At 48.1% G+C, this 21,708-nt stretch overlaps 1 protein-coding gene and 1 pseudogene across 5 annotated transcripts in view; one reads left to right on the top strand and one right to left on the bottom strand.

Annotated features, from left to right (window-relative positions):
- Nucleotides 1–21,708, bottom strand: part of LOC149345705 (uncharacterized) — a 139,551-nt gene that overhangs the window by 83,381 nt on the left and 34,462 nt on the right. The gene's annotated exons all lie outside the window — the stretch shown is intronic.
- Nucleotides 7,399–16,305, top strand: LOC149345707 (uncharacterized; annotated as a pseudogene).

Below are 21,708 nucleotides of genomic sequence, written 5' to 3'. Positions count from 1 at the left end.
TGTGCCCACCACCGTGCCACAGGAATTCCGGCCCGCCATGCGTAAAGCGGATGTGTGGCGAACGCCGAGGAACCGGCCACTCTGCTACCACTGCGGTGAGCCCGGCCACATCCTGCGCAACTGCCCCTACCATCGAATGGGTTTAAGGGGTTTTGCTTCGGACGCCCCTCGTCGACACTACTGCGAGCGACCTCAGGAGATTGAGCAGTACCTGACATCCAACTTGCAGCCTCTGACTGTGCCGTGACGCCTGTCTCGATCCTCACAGCCAAGGAGATTCTCTTCTCCCAGCTGCCCGTCAACCTCTGGCGAATTCAGAGGCACATCCTCATGGCGGGAAAACAGAAGACGGCGCCACAAGAATGCCCCGGAATGTGGCATTACAATATTATCCTGATCCAAGCAGCAATGACCCAAAGCCACCTATTCTTACGGCATCATTTAAATCTATGTGATCTGCATGAGGCTGAGCAGAATAACCTTTTAAAGCTGGCACCAACACTCTCACTGAAAGCACTGAATCCATCAACTATGGAGCATCAGAAGGTTAAGCTTGCTCTCAGGATTTTTAATGACTTGAAAGCAGCTGCATTGCAATGTTCCACAGTGCAACATGCCAAAGGAGCAGCAGATTTCATAAACACTATTTTGACATGGTGGCGAATAGTATATGTAAAGACGCCAAGAAAAGGTAAACGCCTGCGTGATAAAATGCAGTCTCTCCGAATGCGTCAACAACATGTCCACAGCTGGAATTTTTGAGGAAAATACCAGAGTGGCTAGACTACAGGGCTAACACGATGCTGGCCATCAGACGAAAGAAACTCACATGGCTTTTGACCACACGAGCCACACTCTGTATCAGATCTCTTTATACTGCTTGAAAGAGCTGGGATTTTGGTATGTGCTCCTTGGCAAATTTCAAACAGATTGCCTTGAGGATAGATTCGGGAAGTATCACCAGCTATCCGGAGCCCAATACCATGTCTCAATAAGGCAGATTTATGAATCTGACAACAAGCTCAGGCTTCAAAAGCTAATGGACATGCCTGATCTTGACATTAATGCGGAACTGATCTTTGACATAAGTGTTGAATCACTTTGTGCACAGTTCAGTACAGCAGTGACCAATGCTGATGTAGCAAAAAAATCGCCAACGCAAAATGGCATCCTCCACGCCACGCCAAAACCAAACCAGAAGAAGGATGCAAGCCTCACCTGGATGGCACCACCAAACTGGGTCACGGGAAAACAAAAACTGAACACGAAATCATTGAAGCCTTCAAGATCAGGACTATTGGAACACAAAACTGCGTCAGCACACCATCAATAGCTCTCGAAGGTAGCGAATTAGACTGGTTGAGGTCACTGGCCAGATTATACACAAAAGGTGAAGGCAGCTTTTCAGATGCAAATTGATTATTTCGTTCTTAGATCAATTATGCCATTCTGCTCTGTATAAAAGTGACATGTTTTGTGAAGTAAACTAGTTGAAAGTACGCGCTTCGTCCACCTGCGTTTTCGTCTTTCTGTGCCTTTTAGCGCGATTTGATCAGTATGAAGCACCAACTAGCCCCCGCTCTTGCATTGCCCTATGTAATGCGCAAAAGTGAACAAACGTTTTTCACACGGTCACTGACCCAAATTTCATTCTACAATGTGCAACCAAGTTTCGAAGGATCTGCACTGTCTGGTCGCCGATGGCATTCTTTCTCCAGTATCCAGTGCTGCTTGGTTGACACCTACGGTTCCCGCAGTAACGAGTGCCTGCGATTGTGGGGGGATTTCAAAGTGACTGCGAATGTTGCATGCCTCACTGAGCAATACCCACTACCACCATTCCACAATTTTTTCGCAATTTTTTCCCTAACTTAAACAATAAAGAGGTTTTTAGTTCCATTGACCTGAAGGATGCTTACAATCAAGTGCCACTGGATGGTAACTGGGTAATACTTTATTCCTGAGTAATACAACCATTTTCTGGAAAGGAGCCACTGGATGAAGCCTCAAAACAAATCTTGGTGGTAAACAACCCTAAAGGGTTGTACTGTTACAACAGGCTGCCTTTTCTTGCACCTTCTGTCCCGGCAATATTCCAAAAGCGTACGGAAAACATTTTGCAAGGTCTAGCCAGGTGTCCCAAGCTTACCTAAAATGACATTGTGGTGGGAGAAAAATGGGACAACTGGAACCCCTTATGCGAAGTATTCAGAAGATTTCGTCATTACAGTGTCAAATCACATTGGAAAAAGTGCAAACTCGGGCAGCCAGAAATTGAGTACCTAGGCCATCGATCAAAGCAAAGGTATTGTGTTTCCAACTGATAACATAAACTCTGTCCTAAGAACACCAAGGCTAACTTGCATGGCAGAACTGCAGTCATTTATCGGTCTTGCAACATACTATATGGCGTTCTTGGGGAACTTATCGGCCATACTGGCTCCATTTTATGACCTGCTGAAGAATGTGTGCCGGCACAGAGGGACGAGAGGAAACACACATTCAAAACTGCAAAGCACGCGTTAAGAGATGCCACTGTTTTCGTTCACTCTCCAAAGAAGTCACTGATAATGGAAACAGACGCCATCATGCAGCGTTAATGCTGTCCTTTATCATTGCTGCGTAGTCATGGCCTGTATGACAGCAATCTGTATATGCTGTAAGAGAAGAAATCATTGCTTCAACGGCACCACCCAAAGTAATCGGGAAATGTGAGGCGCAAATGAAGACAGCGGAGTGTGGCTGCCAGTGAGCTCAATTTTTGTATACAGCTGTTATTTTTCTTGACACGCGAGTTTCCAATGTTCTTTAGTTGTCTGCAAACCACAGACATATCGTGGACACCAGCTACAGTTGCAAGGCTGGTTGCCGAGGTTCGTGTAAGCACGGCACCACATTAGCAGTGTTCACAAACGACCATAAGCACACACCATGCACAGATCTGCTGTGTGTTTAGCAGAAGCATACTGCTCACCTATGCTCGGCACAAAATTATCTGTTGAACCCATTGCGGTGCTCATGGCTCAGTGGTAAGGTGCTCGTCTACCGAGCCGGAGTACCCGGGTTCGAACCCAATCGCGGCGGCCGCGTTTCGATGATACCTAGGTGGTCGAAATTATTCCGGAGACCTCCACTACGGCACCACTTTCTCTCTTCTTTCTCTCCCACCTTCCTTCAGGTGTCCGCCGAGATATGTGAGACAGATGCTGCGCCACTTCCTTTCCTCAAAAACCAAGTTACTAATTTACCAGAAGTTGCACACAAGTAAGATTACTTGCAGCCATGATTGCTTGCTTTCGTGAGAAGGCAGGCGTGTTTTTTATTTTCCTTATTCCCACAGGTCGTGCCCTGACGGTTCCTGTTCTTGAGCCTTTGTGCCCAATAAGTGCACAAGTGAACTCGTGCCTGCCCTGCTGAAAAGAAAAAAAGTTCACTGTTGCACTCCCTCTGGAAAGCACAACTATTGACGATGCAGACGCTGAGCTCATCAGAGAATGGTTTAGCCCTGAAATGTAGCTTTTTACTGCGGTGGAAGTCGTGGATGAGTGGATGTGTGGGCACTGAGCTTAAGAAGGTGCAAGATGCACCTTTCCAAAAGAGATAAAGACTTTTATGAGAAGTCTGCCAGAAAAAAAAATGCTGGTGAATTAAACGAAATCACATTGATGACGAGAGGTCAGGCAGCATCTGCAAGGTTTGCGGGCAGAATTTTTCCCACCTTTCTCTCTTTTTATTTTTCCGTCAACAGTCGATTCGTGTTTCGTAACGGCTGGCATCAAGAACGATGCGTCAGTGTACCCAGCACCAGTGTGCACAGGATGAAAACACGGACATCAAACACTGCAGCCCTAGCAGAATCCCTGGCAAAACCAAAGTGCTTCTCAACAGCAGCCACCTCATATGGCGCGGGAACTGTGGCATTTTCAGCAGTACAGAGAGCACTGCAGTTCGTGCAAAGTGGTGGCTGCCTTGCATAGTGCACGCACTTTGTTTGCAATGTTTACAGGGCAGCAGAGTGCTGCACGAAGGCTCAATGTGGATGCAGCAGCTGGAGGGTCAGCTGCTGTAGCGTAGCAGCGCCATCTATACTTTTGAATGAGAAATAAAATTGAAAAAAAAACCTGCAATAAGGTCCGACAGGGGGAGACACGGTCACCAACAGTCCCTTTCACTCCCTTGCTGCAATAAGTGTGCAATGTGCAGGGTACAAAAAGGGCAGTCGGGAACGACGGGAGGCAGTCGTCCCAGAGCTACAAGGAAGCACTAGCCCTGCCCCTCTCTTCCCTAAGCTTGTCCTGGACCGTCGGAGTAGTGGTACTGGTGCCTACCAGAAGCCCTCATTGGTCCGACGGTTCCCGGCCGAGCCAAGTGTGGACTCCCCACACTCTCATCCATGGACACATAGCGTTGCGGCATTGGTTACCCATCAGAGAGCCCCCGCCGCTTCCAAATGCCTCCAATCAGCACCCCTCTAATTGTTCACGGCAGCGCACCGCTGCCTCAGTTGTTCTAACCCTCTGTCGAACCTTCAAGCAGTTGTTCGCTTCTAAACCAGAAAAACCCTGCTCTTTTCTCTAGGTAGCACACACCCCCCTGTTGCAAGTAACGGTGCTCTACACTGCTAGCAACAAAGTGGTGGAGGTACGGGGTACTCAACTGTACCATAAACGAGAACTCATTTTTTCAAAGAATCCGCTGAATCCGCGAAGAATCCGCCGCAGCTCGGTAGCCTAGCGTAGGTAAAAGGTGTGCACACATTGCTGACTTTGTTGAGGCAAGACGATGTTCGTGCTTATGCAATACGAAGGGGAAGATAAGCGTTATGTCGTATCGGACGTCGATGTTAGAAATTTCGCACCCCGTGACATCAATGACATTGAAAGGGGGGAAGCCCTATGATGTGTTTTGGGAGGGCGACAGCCCCATCCTGCGAAGAATCCGCCGCAGCTCGGTAGCCTAGCGTAGGTAAAAGGTGTGCACACATTGCTGACTTCGCTGAGGCAAGACGATGTTCGTGCTTATGCAATACGAAGGGGAAGATAAGCGTTATGTCGTATCGGACGTCGATGTTAGAAATTTTGCACCCCATGACATCAATGACATTGAAAGAGGGGAAGCCCTATGATGTGTTTTGGGAGGGCGACAACCCCATCCCGCGAAGAATCCGCCGCAGCTCGGTAGCCTAGCGTAGGTAAAAGGTGTGCACACATTGCTGACTTTGTTGAGGCAAGACGATGTTCGTGCTTATGCAATAGGAAGGGGAAGATAAGCGTTATGTCGTATCGGACGTCGATGTTAGAAATTTCGCACCCCGTGACATCAATGACATTGAAAGGGGGGAAGCCCTATGATGTGTTTTGGGAGGGCGACAACCCCATCCCGCGAAGAATCCGCCGCAGCTCGGTAGCCTAGCGTAGGTAAAAGGTGTGCACACATTGCTGACTTTGTTGAGGCAAGACGATGTTCGTGCTTATGCAATACGAAGGGGAAGATAAGCGTTATGTCGTATCGGACGTCGATGTTAGAAATTTCGCACCCCGTGACATCAATGACATTGAAAGGGGGGAAGCCCTATGATGTGTTTTGGGAGGGCGACAACCCCATCCCGCGAAGAATCCGCCGCAGCTCGGTAGCCTAGCGTAGGTAAAAGGTGTGCACACATTGCTGACTTTGTTGAGGCAAGACGATGTTCGTGCTTATGCAATACGAAGGGGAAGATAAGCGTTATGTCGTATCGGACGTCGATGTTAGAAATTTCGCACCCCGTGACATCAATGACATTGAAAGGGGGGAAGCCCTATGATGTGTTTTGGGAGGGCGACAACCCCATCCCGCGAAGAATCCGCCGCAGCTCGGTAGCCTAGCGTAGGTAAAAGGTGTGCACTCATTGCTGACTTTGTTGAGGCAAGACGATGTTCGTGCTTATGCAATAGGAAGGGGAAGATAAGCGTTATGTCGTATCGGACGTCGATGTTAGAAATTTCGCACCCCGTGACATCAATGACTTTGAAAGAGGAGAAGCCCTATGATGTGTTTTGGGAGGGCGACAACCCCATCCCGCGAAAAATCCGCCGCAGCTCGGTAGCCTAGCGTAGGTAAAAGGTGTGCACACATTGCTGACTTTGTTGAGGCAAGACGATGTTCGTGCTTATGCAATACGAAGGGGAAGATAAGCGTTATGTCGTATCGGACGTCGATGTTAGAAATTTCGCACCCCGTGACATCAATGACTTTGAAAGGGGGGAAGCCCTATGATGTGTTTTGGGAGGGCGACAACCCCATCCCGCGAAGAATCCGCCGCAGCTCGGTAGCCTAGCGTAGGTAAAAGGTGTGCACACATTGCTGACTTTGTTGAGGCAAGACGATGTTCGTGCTTATGCAATACGAAGGGGAAGATAAGCGTTATGTCGTATCGGACGTCGATGTTAGAAATTTCGCACCCCGTGACATCAATGACTTTGAAAGGGGGGAAGCCCTATGATGTGTTTTGGGAGGGCGACAACCCCATCCCGCGAAGAATCCGCCGCAGCTCGGTAGCCTAGCGTAGGTAAAAGGTGTGCACACATTGCTGACTTTGTTGAGGCAAGACGATGTTCGTGCTTATGCAATAGGAAGGGGAAGATAAGCGTTATGTCGTATCGGACGTCGATGTTAGAAATTTCGCACCCCGTGACATCAATGACATTGAAAGGGGGGAAGCCCTATGATGTGTTTTGGGAGGGCGACAACCCCATCCCGCGAAGAATCCGCTGCAGCTCGGTAGCCTAGCGTAGGTAAAAGGTGTGCACACATTGCTGACTTTGTTGAGGCAAGACGATGTTCGTGCTTATGCAATACGAAGGGGAAGATAAGCGTTATGTCGTATCGGACGTCGATGTTAGAAATTTCGCACCCCGTGACATCAATGACATTGAAAGGGGGGAAGCCCTATGATGTGTTTTGGGAGGGCGACAACCCCATCCCGCGAAGAATCCGCCGCAGCTCGGTAGCCTAGCGTAGGTAAAAGGTGTGCACACATTGCTGACTTTGTTGAGGCAAGACGATGTTCGTGCTTATGCAATACGAAGGGGAAGATAAGCGTTATGTCGTATCGGACGTCGATGTTAGAAATTTCGCACCCCGTGACATCAATGACATTGAAAGGGGGGAAGCCCTATGATGTGTTTTGGGAGGGCGACAACCCCATCCCGCGAAGAATCCGCTGCAGCTCGGTAGCCTAGCGTAGGTAAAAGGTGTGCACACATTGCTGACTTTGTTGAGGCAAGACGATGTTCGTGCTTATGCAATAGGAAGGGGAAGATAAGCGTTATGTCGTATCGGACGTCGATGTTAGAAATTTCGCACCCCGTGACATCAATGACTTTGAAAGAGGGGAAGCCCTATGATGTGTTTTGGGAGGGCGACAGCCCCACCCGGGACAGTTTTTACAAGGCCACCATTGCCCATATGACCGAGACTGAAGAAGAAATGTGAACATGGCGTCAAAACAAGTGCATGGCCTTGCGCAAGTGTTCCTCCAAGGAAGGCCCACCACGGAAGAAGTCCAAGCTGAACTTTCAGGCTAGGGCCCTGGCGAAAAGAAGTGCTGAGGACAAACTCATGGAGCAGACAAGCGAGCTGGAGGGGACTGAGGACACAAGCAAATCTATAAACCTTCAATCCAAGGTTGCAGACTTGGAGGCACGTGTTAAGGAGCTCGAGAGCCTCAACAAGGAGCTGCAGAAGGCCCTCTGTGCCAAAATTTTGAATATGGATTCCTGTGTATTGGAATCTGGCCGTACGCAGCCAGAACCACCTGGAGCAGGAGTCTTCAGCCATGCTTCTAGGGTTCGAAGTCAGTGTTCCCACGGCAGCAGTGCTTCACAGGCTAAGCCCTCGTCGCCCTTGCTGCAACTGGCTGTGGACCCCACACCAATGCTGACATGGACCCAGTAGACGGAGCAAGGCTGCCAAAAGCTGCAGAGCCCACAGCACAACTGGATGCCACAGCGGGGACCACAAATGAAGCTGGAGAGGTCCATGTTGGGCACGGGAATTATGTGCCTGCAGCTGCATGGCATCGCCTGCTGACACTGGACAGTGATTCCACACTTTGCAAACAGTGCCACGACCGCCGGAAGCAAATCAAAGCACGAAGTAATTCGGCACCCATCGATCCTTACGAAAAACGGCAGGATAAATATGTTATTTGCAAACTATAAGTAAAGGGCTTTTGTTCACGGGTGTGTGCATTAGCCATAATGGTTATCATGTGTGCAATGTGGATTATGCCGTGTATTTGTATGAAGTGCACATTATTGACCTTACGATCTTGTACCTGTTTTCCTGCATGGCAGTGCTAGTTGTGCAATGTTGGTGTGAATAAGTGTTTGTTTATTTTTGTGAAATAGCTGGAAGAGATGTGTGATCATTTGTTTCTCATGTTTAGTGTGTGGTGTTGAGTTCGTGCATGCCATCTTCCGCCTCACTTTTTTCATATTCTTGTGTATGTATCTGGTACTAGCCTTTGACTATGGATCCGCTCAGCTTTGTGTATTGAAGATGTACCTGTTATGACAATAATAAAAAAGTATTAGAATAAAAAATTTTAAATAATGTTTGTAAGTGAACAATTCAACCAGTTATTCGAAGCTGCGACTGCTGCTAAAAGGGCATCCCATATAGCAACGCAGTCACATTAATAACAGAAGACTGTACGAGACGTGTTCTGCGAAATCGTGTAAACAAGGTCACTGTTGCCGACAACAGTACCGATCAGCAGAAAGCAAGGGTTTATGGCCCTTCTTCCCGACCGCATGACCGCATTTCTTCACGAAAGCCAACAAGGATGCAGAAGACTGGGTTCATCGATACGAATGCTACTCGGAACCAGTGGGATGGTCTGACGTGCAGAAGGCGAACAATCTTATTTTTGCTTTCGGCGACGACGCCTGCCGATGGTATGGGCAACCTGCGCTACCTAGGTGGTGCTGCTAAATTTAAAGCCCCTTGGACAAGCTGTGCCATCTCGTGAACAAATGGTAAAACCCTAGTAGGACGGCGCGAGGGGTCCTGTGTAGCATGGTCGGCGAGCATAGTGTGGCCTTCGGCTTGTAAGATCTATTTCGCTTTGTCTGTGTTGTCAACCGCAGCTTACTGAACGACGTTGCGTTAAGATTCAAAGAGTGACTTGATTGCCGTAGCCCTCAGCGAACTGAAGTGTCACACACGCTGCAGCGGCTGTCATCATGCCGCCAGTGATACTGCAGTATAGTTTTCGGAAAATAGTTTCCGATCTCAGCGATATCTTTTACGGCAGCGCACTTGAGAAGGGCCGGAAGCTTTGTACTGCAAAATATGAGTACACAGTAGAGGAAACAATCCCGGCTGTTGGCGGACCGTTGTATCTGCGTGCGAAGTGCCACTCGCAAGTGAAGAAAGCCTCGTACGACGTAAACATTCAAGTAAGTGAATTTTCACGCATTTACTTTACAAGTTAAGCATGGTAAGCATGTGCACATCTCCACATGTTTCGCGCTTTTCTTGAACTATATTTACGCCGCCAATGTCGTGTCCTTGCGTTTCGATTGATGCGCACCGCTCCGCAGTTTAGTGTGTACGGCCGGCGTTCATGATATTTGTGGCCTCTGTTTATTTTTTTAAGCTGACTGCAGGGAGCGAGATCCGCGGCGCATTGTGCACGTGCAGAGCAGGGGCTGTTGGCACGTGCAAACATGCTACAGCTGTGATGCTTTACGTGAACGACGGTGACGAACCGTCGTCAACTGACAAGCTGCAGGTTTGGGGCTGCCCTGCTTCTGAACTGGACACCCAAAGAGCCTATCGAGGATCTCCAAAAGTAAAATAAATGAAAGGCATAAAAGGACTGCAGCAATTTATGTTGCCGCTACCTATTGTTTATTTATGCTGAAAGCTGCCCTACACACAACTTCATTGGTTATTGAATCATTCCAGCCACTAGCATCTGCTTTGCATTGCTGATATTCATGTCCTTTCTTTGCTCCACCTCTAAAGTCCTTTCATGAACCGCCAAACCAACTCATTGAGATCATAGCCACTGAGTTCGGTTTTCTTTTTTTTTTTGGAAGTCAGCCCAGCATCCTAAACCAGCTCGTTTGTTTTTCACGGTTGTATTACCATAATGTAAGAATATTTAGTTATGAAATAATGCTCGGTGTATATTCATATTTTTTTGAAGGGTACTCAGCTATAGTTACAATAAAAACCTCACACTTTTGTGAATCTGATGTTGGTTGTGTGTGTTGTACTTGCTTTTTTTTTTCCAGAGTACAAGCCTATATATGTAGGAGCCAAGGCTCCGAAGGAAGAGCCACCATCATATGTTCTTTCGCACTTCCCAGACATTAACAGCAGCATGCATGCTGCCCTGCGCATTCAGCAGGTTGGCAATACTGAGCGTGAAGTGCAAGAAGTCCTTGAGGACCTGATATCCCAAGCAGCACTAAATGCTGATATAAGCAAAATAGAAAAAATGCTTGATTGGCAAAAGCAGCTGCCAGTATGCACCTCAAAAAGCAAGTCACAGTTGGTTGCTGCTGGAGGCCCTCAGGAGTAGCTCTTCTTTAAGTCAAGAGTGGCTTACACACAGCCCGAGGCTGCAGTTTTAGCAGCACAGACTGTAATACAGGCAAAATGCGCACGGTTGGTGGCTGAGCTTCTGTTGTTTTTATTCTTACCCTTATCATATGCTTTATGTATTTCATGCATGCCTTTATTTAATCAAACTGTAATGTCGTCCGATAGGGCCAGTAATGCTTTCACCTTTAAAATTTGGTGTGAGAACGCATGCTGAGCTTGCTAAGGCAAGATACCACTGATTTACGGTTCATTTATCAATGACATATTTCCATGAACATGTCTTCCCACTTGTATGATATGATAAAATTATGACAGCATGACGCTCTCCAAAACAACTGTGGAAGCCTTCAAATATGCTAACTGTAATGCTGCTTAATTATTGGATATACTTGGTCTTGGTTTGGCATTCTCCAACTATGCTCTTATCCATGAGAAAATGTAGGACCAGTGGAATTGATTTGAGGCGTGACATCATATTAATGTCAACTGCAACAGTGGCATTGCATGTGGTATATCAACAGTGGCATGTCGGCCTGACCGAGCTCTCACAATTGACAAACTGATCACAGAAAGCAGAATTTCATTCGATTTGTCTTTTTTTGTGCTTGCATGAAATGAGAGAAAACAATAATGCCTTTATATTGTCACGGAACCAAGGCAGGAGACACCATTCACCAGCAGCGCTAACAGAACCAGCTCTCAGGGAGCGTGAGCCAACTCTCACCTCTTTGTCTTCTGATGCCACCTGGGGCCACCTGGTGGCATTACTCCCCCTCCCGAAAAAAGGAAAAAAAAGAATGGAAAACCACTACGACTACACGAGCTAACTGAAGGAAGTAGGAGAACAACAATCGAAGGAGCAAAATGACAGGGGGGAAAACGGGCCTCTGCGAAAAAAACAAAAATCAAAACAACTGTGGAAGCGCTGTCACTTAGTGCGTGAAAAAGCGCTTCATATGGAGTATGCGCACTACTTCTGGCTGGAGTTGACGGCGCGCACTGTGCACAGAACCGTCGGGTAGAACTCAATAAGTCACATCTGTTATGCGACGCACCACTCTCTAGGGGCCAAAGTAGCGGCATAGGAGTTTTGCCGACATGCCTGGGCGACGGACAGGTGTCCATACGCACACTTGGTCGTCCGGTTGGTACTCAACATGGCGGTGTCGCTGGTTGTAGCGGCGTGCATCTGTCACCTGTTGCCTCCTGATGTGCATGCGGGCGAGTTGGCGGGCTTCCTCCGCGTTTTGGACAAATTCTTCGGCGTGTGGCGTGAGTGCCGGTCGTCGGCAGTGCATGGGAACATGGCATCCAACATGGTATGCACATCGCGTCCATAAACAAGGCGAAATGGCGTAAAGTGAGTGGTTTCTTGTACGGACGTATTGTACGCGAAAGTCACGTATGGAAAGATCTCGGCCCAAGTCTTATGCTGGACGTCTACGTACATAGCGAGCATGTCTGCTGTAGTTTTGTTGAGTCTCTTGGTGAGCCCATTGGACTGCGGGTGGTAGGCAGTAGTTTTGTGATGGCTGGTATGACTCAACCTGAATACCTCGTGCATGAGCTGCGCTGTGAAAGCCATTCCCCAATCGGTGATTACGCTGGACGTGTCACAGAACAATGCGATGCATGAAGAACTGCGCAATTTCAGACGATGTGCCACGCGGCACCGCTTTGGTTTCGGCATGGCGTGTCAGGTAGTCTGTGGCGACAATTCTCCACTTATTGCAGTAGTTTTGTTGAGTCTCTCGGTGAGCCCATTGGACTGCGGATGGTAGGCAGTAGTTTTGCGATGGCTGGTATGACTCAACCTGAATACCTCGTGCATGAGCTGCGCTGTGAAAGCCATTCCCCGATCGGTGATTACGCTGGACGTGTCGCAGAACAATGCGATGCATGAAGAACTGCGCAATTTCAGACGATGTGCCACGCGGCACCGCTTTGGTTTCGGCATGGCGTGTCAGGTAGTCTGTGGCGACAATTCTCCACTTATTGCCGGCCAACGATAGGGGGAATGGGCCGAGAAGGTCCATGCCGACTTGGTCAAAGGGCGTCCGAGGAGGTGTAACTGGTTGGAGTAAACCCGCGGGCTTGAGGGGAGGTGACTTGCGGTGCTGGCACTCATGGCAACCTCGGACGTAGCAGTGGACGGTGGCAGCAAGTTTTGGCCAATAATAGGCCTTGCGTACTCAAGCGAGAGTGCGTGTAAACCCCCAGTGACCAGAGGTGGGCTCGTCGTGAGAGGCAAAAAAGATGTCAGCACGGAGGTCTGCCGGCACGACAAGGAGATAGGGCCGGTCACCGTGGCTCGAGTTTTTCTTGAACAGTATGCCATTGCGCATGCAAAAAGAGGAGAGGTTCCGGGAAAACTCCTGAGGTATGGTAGCAGCACGGCCCTCCAAATGGTCAATGACGGGTCGTAAGCTGAGGCACAAACGCCTTCAGTCGGGGCCACACCAGACATCCGCCTTGCGCAGAGGTGGCGATCATTCGGCAAGTACTGCGCCGGCTGCACGGAAGGTAGCGGGACGTGATGGTCAGGAACAAATGACGCAGATGCTGGGACAGGGCGTCGCAGAGCCTCAGCGTATGTCGGGCGGTGGTCAGGAACAAATGACGCAGATGCTGGGGCAGGGTGTATGTCAGGCGGTGGAAGTCATTCCGGTAGGGCTGAGGTTTGTCACCCAGCAACGGAGGTCTGATCACTTGTTGCACAGAGAGCACAGAGAGCCGACCACTGGCTGCGACGCACCGCAAATCTTCTGGAGCTCTTCACATACAATAGAGCGGACCATGTCCCGTAGGAGGTCAGGGTTGTGTCCGAATGTCGGGAAGGACTCTGTCACGGAAGCAGCATGTACTGGCCGGTCGCATACGGTGGAACGCCTCTGAAGGACCTGCTCCATTGTAACCGCCTCCTTCAAAAACTCGGCGACAGTACCGGGGGGGGGGGGGGGGGGGGGGGGTTGCGTACGAGGCCAGCGAAGAGTTGCTCTTTGACTCCGTGCATTAAGTGGCGGAGCTTTTTGTCTTCCGACATAGCAGGGTCAGCCCTCCGGAACAGCCGCGCCATGTCTTCAACATACATGCTGACAGTCTCATTGGGCATCTGTATACGGGACTGCAGAGCCTGCTGAGCTCGTTCCTGACGATCCGCGCTGGTGTATGCCTTGAGCAGACGATGGCGGAGCTCATGCCATGATGTCAGAACTTCTTCACGATTCTCGTACCACGTACGAGCGCCGTCTTCCAGACTGAAGAAGACATTCCGAAGCTTTGTGGCGTCGTCCCACTAATTGAAAGATGCGACGCATTCAAACTGCATGAGCCAGTCTTCCACGTCCTCAAGCTGACTGCCGTGGAAGGGCTTCGGTACTCGTGGGTTCTGAAGAGTGTAGTAATGAGTAATTTGCATGGCTGGTCATGGGGCAGGCGCTGAAGTAGAATCCAGTGGCCCGTGCTCAGGGGGTGGTAGTCCTAGGTTGCGGCGACTGACTCGGTGCACTGGTGTGTCGACCGGCAGAGGAGCGAGGTCCGCAGTGCGAGAAGGTGTGTGTGACACAGGCCAGGAAAGTACCCAGCAGCTCCACCAAAAATATGTCACGGAATCAAGGTAGGAGACAATATTCAGATGGACAAAGCGAGACGACGGGCCCTCATAGACGAGGAGATCCAGGCGACCATTTTTTTGCCTGATGGGGAAGTGTCCGATATAGACGTCGACAACGACCCCGACGATCCAGACTATGAACCAGCGAAACAAGATTCTGTTCTTCACAATTGCCCTTTGGAATTTGTCACTAACCTTCGGAGCAACAATGCACCAGAACGCGAAAACAGCGAAGCGCCAAGCACGTTCCCTGAGGTACCGTCAAGCACTGCTCAAAAACCTAGGGGCGCTAAGAAGTCAAAAAAAGAGAAGCCAATGCAGAATTGGCAGCGCAAAGACTTGCCACTCATGAATATTTCATGAAAAGATAAGCTGCCACCACCACCTGCCAATGTGCTCACTCCTAACGAGTAGTTTTCAGCATTCTTTGATGCCCGAATGGTGGATACTTTGTGCTACCAAATGAACTTGTTCTCTATGCAAAAGAATGGTACTTCCATTGGCGTCACACTTGAGGAGATGAAGTATTTATCAATCCTTGTGATATCGGGAACAGTACGTATGTCCCACTTCCACATGTTTTGGCAGAACGGAACCCGTTCTGCTGCGGTGGCTGACTAGATGTCAAGAATTCTCTTACCAGTGTTTGCACATGAATGAAAACTTTCAAGCGAAGCCGAGAGATGCAGAGGGCTACGATTTTCTGTACAAGGTGCACCCCATTGTAGACCTTCTAAAACAAAATATGAAAACGGTGGCACCGGATGAGCGCCAAAGTATTGATGAACAGATTATCCCCTTCAAAGGAAGATCCCCTCTAAAACAATACATGAAATCAAAACCCCACATGTGGGGATACAAAGTCTTCACGCGCGCAAGTTCCTCTGGCATTTTCACGACTCCCGAATTCATGAAGGTAAAACCACAACGAATGAACATGGATTTGGCATATCTGGAGATGTCGTCTTGACTTAGTACAGGACCTGTAACCACATGTCAACCACAAACTATATTTTGATAACTGCTTCAGCAGTCTACGGCTTGTGGAGGAGTTGAAGTCTAGGGGATTTCACAGCGTTGAAACAGTGCGAGCAGACCGGACAGAGAAAAGAGTATGGACGACAGGTTCTACCAGCCGAAAGAGAAGGCTAACGAGAGAGGGCGGTCATGGAGATCATTTGAGGAAGGCGGCCATGTGCTCGTGCAAGGATTACGTCCTGGGGAATCGAAGTGGTTGCGGGGAGTTGTAGAACAGTGGTGCAGGGTATCCACCTACAATATTAGAATAGGGCAGCAACAGAGGTTTGTGCATGCCGACAACCTACGTCCGTGTTCATTTCAAAGTGTTGAAGGCGGGCCAACTGTGTATCCTTCTGTGCCTAGTTCAATGTCCGATTCTGTACCGGAAGGGCCATCTGCTAAGATCCCTTCCTTGGATATGTCTGAGCCGCAAGATTCATCAGCACCACAGCCTGTCCAAACATCTACGTTGCTGGGACAGAACGCCAGTTCGCCTGCAAGGGCCACGCTGCCTGCACCACCGCTCCGGGAGCATGCGCCACCTCCAAACACGCCACCTATTCAGTGCAGTGCTCGTTCTTGGAAGCCTCCTGGTCATTACACCCCATAGAGCTAGTGTAAAACAGTTAGGGCGAAAGGGAATGAACTGTCATGTGATCGCATTGTGAGCGACTGGATTGTAGTGACTGTGATGTGTGATGATGCAATGTTGAGCGGGGGCGTTGCTCTCTTGTTAAAAAGGCCAGCGAGCAGATCGCTCGGGGTGAGTCCATCTGTACGGCCCAGCATGCCGAATAAACAAGTTGCTTAGACGTTCTGCCTCCACTTCGCTCACCGCGGCTACAACATAATTGGTGACGAGGACTGGATGCTGCTGGACTGTGTAAAACTCATTGCGGTGTTCGTGGAGGGCGCTCTGGCGAGGCACAGGGATGGCAATGCTAGGAAGATTCGACCAGTTCATCGAGGACAGAGACGAGGACTTTGGGTCCTACGTGGAAAGGTTCGAGCATTTCCTGAAAGCCTCCAAGGTGAGCGACGACCTCAAGGTCTCGATGTTTATAACGGCCTAGAGCCTAGAAAGCCAGAGGACAAGACTTATGCGGAACTGGTAGAAGTGCCGCGAAGTCATTTCACACTGAAGCCAGTGGTCATCGCAGAACGATTCAAATTTAATCGGCAGAGCCAGCAAGAGAGAGAGTCCATAGCAGCATATGGAGTGGAGTTGAGGCGACTGGCAGCTTCATGCGAATTCGGGGAATTCCTCGATGACGCTCTGTGAGACTGCTTTGTAGTGGGCCTCTGCGACAGCACAACGCAAGCCAAATTGCTGAAGAGAAGCAAGCTGGTGTTTTCGGATGCTTGCGACATTGCGAAAAGCATCGAGCTAGCGCGGAAGGAAAGTCAGGAATCTCAACCGACGGGGGTGCAAAGTACAGTCGAGCACGTGACACTACATTCCAGTCGCTCACAATGCGATCACATGACACTTCTTTTGGCAGTTGAGATGACAAAATTATATTTAATATGTAGAGGAAACGATGTACTGGTGAAACTGCACGCATGGTCCAGAAGAAATGCATTGCTCATCAAAATAGACAAATCTAAAGCCGTCATATTCAGAGCTAAAAATGTGTATCTTGCGACTGACCTCACCTTAACACTTGGTAATAACACAATAGCAATAGTGAGTGCTGTAAAAACACTAGGCACTTATTTTAATGAATTCATGTTGTGGAACAATCATGTGGACCTGATAACCGCTAAGCTAGCTCGTGTTGTAGGAGTATTAAGAAAATTTCAGCGCACATTTCCAACTAAAACAAAGATCGTAATATATCATGCTTTATTCGAGTCTCATATTAACTACTGTAATTTGGTGTGGGGAACCACAACGTCTATGGGTAAAAATAAACTTCTGAAATTGCAGAAGGCTTCAATGAGAGCCACAGCGAATGTATCTTTTATGTCACACATTAGCTCCCATTTTTCAACATACCACATCATGAAAATCGAAAAATGTATGAATTTCGCATTCTTAGGCCCTATAAAGTTCAGGTTAAACAAAACAATATGTTATTTAGAGACATCGCTAAAGTACATGAAAATCCCTCAAATTACACAACACAATGCCGCGAACACTGGCACATTCCACATCCGCACACAAACTATGGCTTTGAAACACTTTACTATGCTTTGCCATACACATTAAATAAATTTAAAGTGACACAACAAAATATTACCAGCTCTTCTTTTTCTTTTAAAAGCTTATAAGAACTTTTTTTCTAATGCACCTGTATATTGATTGCACGAGTACCATTATGAAGTGAACATATAACAATGTCTTGTATTGTTGTATTTGCACAATTTTTGTTGCACTGCACTGCTTCTGGCTGATTTTTGTTATCTGTTATCTTTTTAGTGTAATCTGTGTTTTCTGTCCTGCACTGCCGAGTATAGAAGGGTAGTGGGAGCTTTGTCAAGCTGCTCTTGAGCGGCTTTTACTCCCATACACCTCAAACATGTATGTAAACATGCCTGTTTGAAATAAACTCATACTTATCGTCAAAGTGAGAAAAGTTTTCTTTGCCATGGAAGGCCCAGCCAGAATTTGGTTTGAAAACCACGCAGCTTCTCTGGCGATGTGGGAATCATTGAAGTGTGAGTTCCTCAAGGCACTCACAAGCATCGTCAGGTAAGAAAGAGCAGAGCTGCTTCTACAGTCACGCATCCAGCACCCAAATGAGATAGTGACCGCATACGTAGAAGACATGAAGCGCCTTTTTCAACGTGCCGATCCTGACATGACGGGGGAGACGAAGGTGGGGCTTTTATTGCATGGTGCTAAAGAGGCATTTTTCGGTGGTCTGACCTGCAATCCACCGAAGACCATTGCTGAATTTACCAGTGAAGCGGCCACCATTAAGAAAACCTTGGAAGCACGAGCCCGCCATTTTCCATGACAGCGCCAAGTGACCTCGATAACAGTCTCAGGTGGCACAGCATTCGAAGGCAACCCTCGTGGTCTGTCTTTTCTTCTCCTCATGGTCATAGACACGGCCGACTGGCTCATGGTCTGCTTACTCTTGGGGCTAACAAGCCCGAAGGGCTACAAGGCCGTTTCTAGAATGAGAACTTTTCCCCCCACAAGTACGTGTCATCTTCAAATGTCATCTTCAAACTTAATCAGTGCTTCAAATGAAGTACTTCACAACCTTGGCGTCTGGTCAAACGAAAATGCCCTACATGTAAACTGGACAAAAACTAAAGCACTCATTTTTCATGCAAAGGGTACATATATTCCCACTAACGACAGCTTAATATTAAACTCAATGAAAATAGAGATTGTTAACAAAATAAAAGTGATCGGAGTTGCTTTTCAAAGCTTACTATAGTGGGAAGAACATGTCAATTTTCTGCTGCAGAAACTTAGCAATATCACTGGCCTGTTAAATCGTAATAGATATAACTTGCCCACATCAGTCAAGTTATTAGTATATAATTCTTCGTTTCTATCACATGTTCGTTACTCTCATCCTGTCTGGGCAACCACCACCGATGCAAACCTAAATGAACTTTTCCTAATGCAGAAAAAAATTCTCCGAATCATAGCTAACGTTTCAAATCACTTGTTCAAACAATATAACATAACACAAGTATACCTCGTGTACAAATGCATGCTGTTGAGAAAATTTTATTTTGCCTCTAGGCAAAACAGCGCAACTTTAAGAGAAATCACAAATCTGCATGAAAGCATTCCAGTGTAGATCACTCGCTCTAGAGAAATCTATAATGTTCCTCTTTCTCAAACTAACTATGGACATCACATGCTGTGTAATTACACTTCCGAGGCTACTGAATTCATACCTCGCACAAGGCATAAACATCTGTAATCTCTCACTAACCGACTTTAAAAACTTATAAACTCTTGCACTCAACATACACAATTTCATTGAATTTTTTTTCCCTCTTGAGCAATTTCTACAAAAGGTTCCTGTATGTATGCATTGTTTGTTACACGTTTGTGGAACACCCACAAAATCATATCTTCAAATGTGTGTGTGATCAATGTTGTTTAAATTATCAGCTTTTTGTTACATTTATCACGTTGTTTAACTTATTAAGCGGACTCATTTTATCCGTTAACAGTGGTATAAGAAACTGTGCGCGTGTTCTCTCTGCTGCTGCCATTGTACTGGGACTGAGGGCCTTTCAAGCTGCTTTATGCAAAATTTGGCCTCAGTTTTGACCATTTTCTTTAAATGGAAAATAAAGATCAAATCAAATCTCGTACAGCTGCTGAGGGGTCTGCTGAGTGAGTACAGTTCGAATAAATTTGCCCTCAAAAGCATTCGGCTGCAAATGACAGGAAAGCCACAACAACAATCCTGATGATGATGATGGTGGACTTTTATGGCCCAGGGGCACGTGTGGCCAAAGGGCGCCATGGCACAAGGTATCTTTCTTCTACTCAAGGTGGGGCCAAAGACCCATTTCCCAAGCATTTCACCCTAAAGAAGCCGAGCACCAGACCAGAGAACAACAAACCTACGGATGTATAATAATTGACGAGGTGTGGTTGCAGGAAGCAACTGAATTTAACAAAATATCTTGCAAATTTGATGGATTTATAAACTATGACGACGTTGCCTAAGCGGATGCTGGACAACTAGCAGACCATGCTTTAGTCATTATGTTCAATGCCATGTTCGATTCATGGGTTCAGCCCACTTTAAGTTGTGCCATCTTTAAGGAACGAAACAGCGCAACTAAAACGAAGGACCAAGAAAAAGAGAGACATGAACACAGCGCGTGTTCGTGTCACGCGTGTTCGTGTCTCTCTCTTTTTCTTGGTCCTTCGTTTTAGTTGCGCTGTTTCGTTCCTTAAAGATGCAATACCAACTCGCCCACTATGCTATGCTGCTACAAGTTGTGCCACCAGGCTGGGTGCTGGCAAAAATTGCGGTAAGCTCGGTTCTGCAGCTTCACCAGCATGGTGCCCAAGTCTTGGCCGTGATCAGTGATGGAGCTGGAAACAACAAGTCAATGCGGAAGCACCTTGGGGTCAGTGGAAAGCTTGGCAAGGCCCAATGCAAGACGCAGCACCCGTGCCTTCCTGACGGTGCATTTCTGCAATTCATATGGGACAAGCCGCATGTAATCAGGTGTGTTCAAAATCACTTGATGAAGCACAAGTATGGAGAGGTAAGTTATTATAACCACGCCTTCTTATTATGTGTGGAATTGTTTCTTTTGAATGAGCATGTGTGCCTTGCTTTTATTCCCTGTAAAAGTGGCAATTTCACTGCAGATCGGGGACCATCAACTGAACTACCATCACTAGGTGCGGCCTGATGAGGCAGAGAAAAATCTGAGATTAAGGTGGTGCCAAAACTGACAGAGTATCCCGTCAAGCCACAGAGGATTCAAGCCATGAATGTTCGCCTGACAACTCAAGTACGATGTTTGAGAAGCCTTTCCTTGCCAACCTGTTATTGATATCTCCAGATTACATTTCCAAGCACACTTAGGCCGCCCACTGATCTGCGCTACGTTGTTCCTTGATAGCGCATCGCTGTTTTCGGGGCTAATGTTCAATGTTCATAGATACTTCTCATGCCGCCCGTAGGGAGCAGGCGGCCTGTCGCCGTCCCTGCCACCGTAGCACTGGCAGTCGCGGGTTGAGCGCCTCCATCGAAATTCGACCACCATGGCCGGGATCGAACCAGCGCCCTTTGGGTCAGCAGCCAAGTGCCGTAACCACTGAGAAAGCAGTGAACGCGCTTCATCAGCAGCTATGCCGACTGGGCCTCCTTCGCCAAGGATTTCAGGGCTGAGATCGCGGCCTGGACTGCAAAGAAAAGCTCGAGGCAGAGCTAGCCGAGCGCACTCAGCACCCTGTAGAGAGCCTCGAACAGTTCATACACGTCATATCAGAGTACTATGACCGCATTGGAGAGCTCATCACAGACGCGGAAAAAGTCGAGTGGGTCAGGTGGCAAATGCACCCGACGTTTCAGGATTTAACGAATAACACAAAATTTGCGAACCTGCGCAATATGACACAGGCCGCTGGCTCTATTATGGAGCGGGCATGGCACTGCCTGCGTTACGTGCCGTTGCCACTGCGAAGCATGCAGGCGGCGCCCGACCTCGCCTTTGTTGATGCCAGCACTTCGCACCGCCACTGCCCTACCGCAGAAGCCTCAACCAGTGACTGCAGTATGGGTGCTGTCCTCAGCCAACAGGCAGAACCAGGGAGGAACACCCCATGGGGTTCGTTAGCAGCAAGCTAACGCTACGTGAGCAGGCATACAGTGTGTCAGAAAAGGAATGCACCTTTTCCACCTGTCTTGTATGAGCAATTAAAATGTTGCAGTGTTGCAGAAAGGTCTCGTTTTCGTGTAGAAACTGACCAATGTCATTTAACCTAGCTTCAGAACACTGGTCTGGAACACTGTGGGACCACTCTGGTC

This window comes from Amblyomma mixtum, chromosome 4, assembly GCF_055824585.1.
Source record: "Amblyomma mixtum isolate Tamu chromosome 4, ASM5582458v1, whole genome shotgun sequence".
NCBI lineage: Eukaryota > Metazoa > Arthropoda > Arachnida > Ixodida > Ixodidae > Amblyomma > Amblyomma mixtum.
Note: the sequence above shows the minus strand (reverse complement) of the source record. Positions and strands in the feature narration are given on the sequence as shown.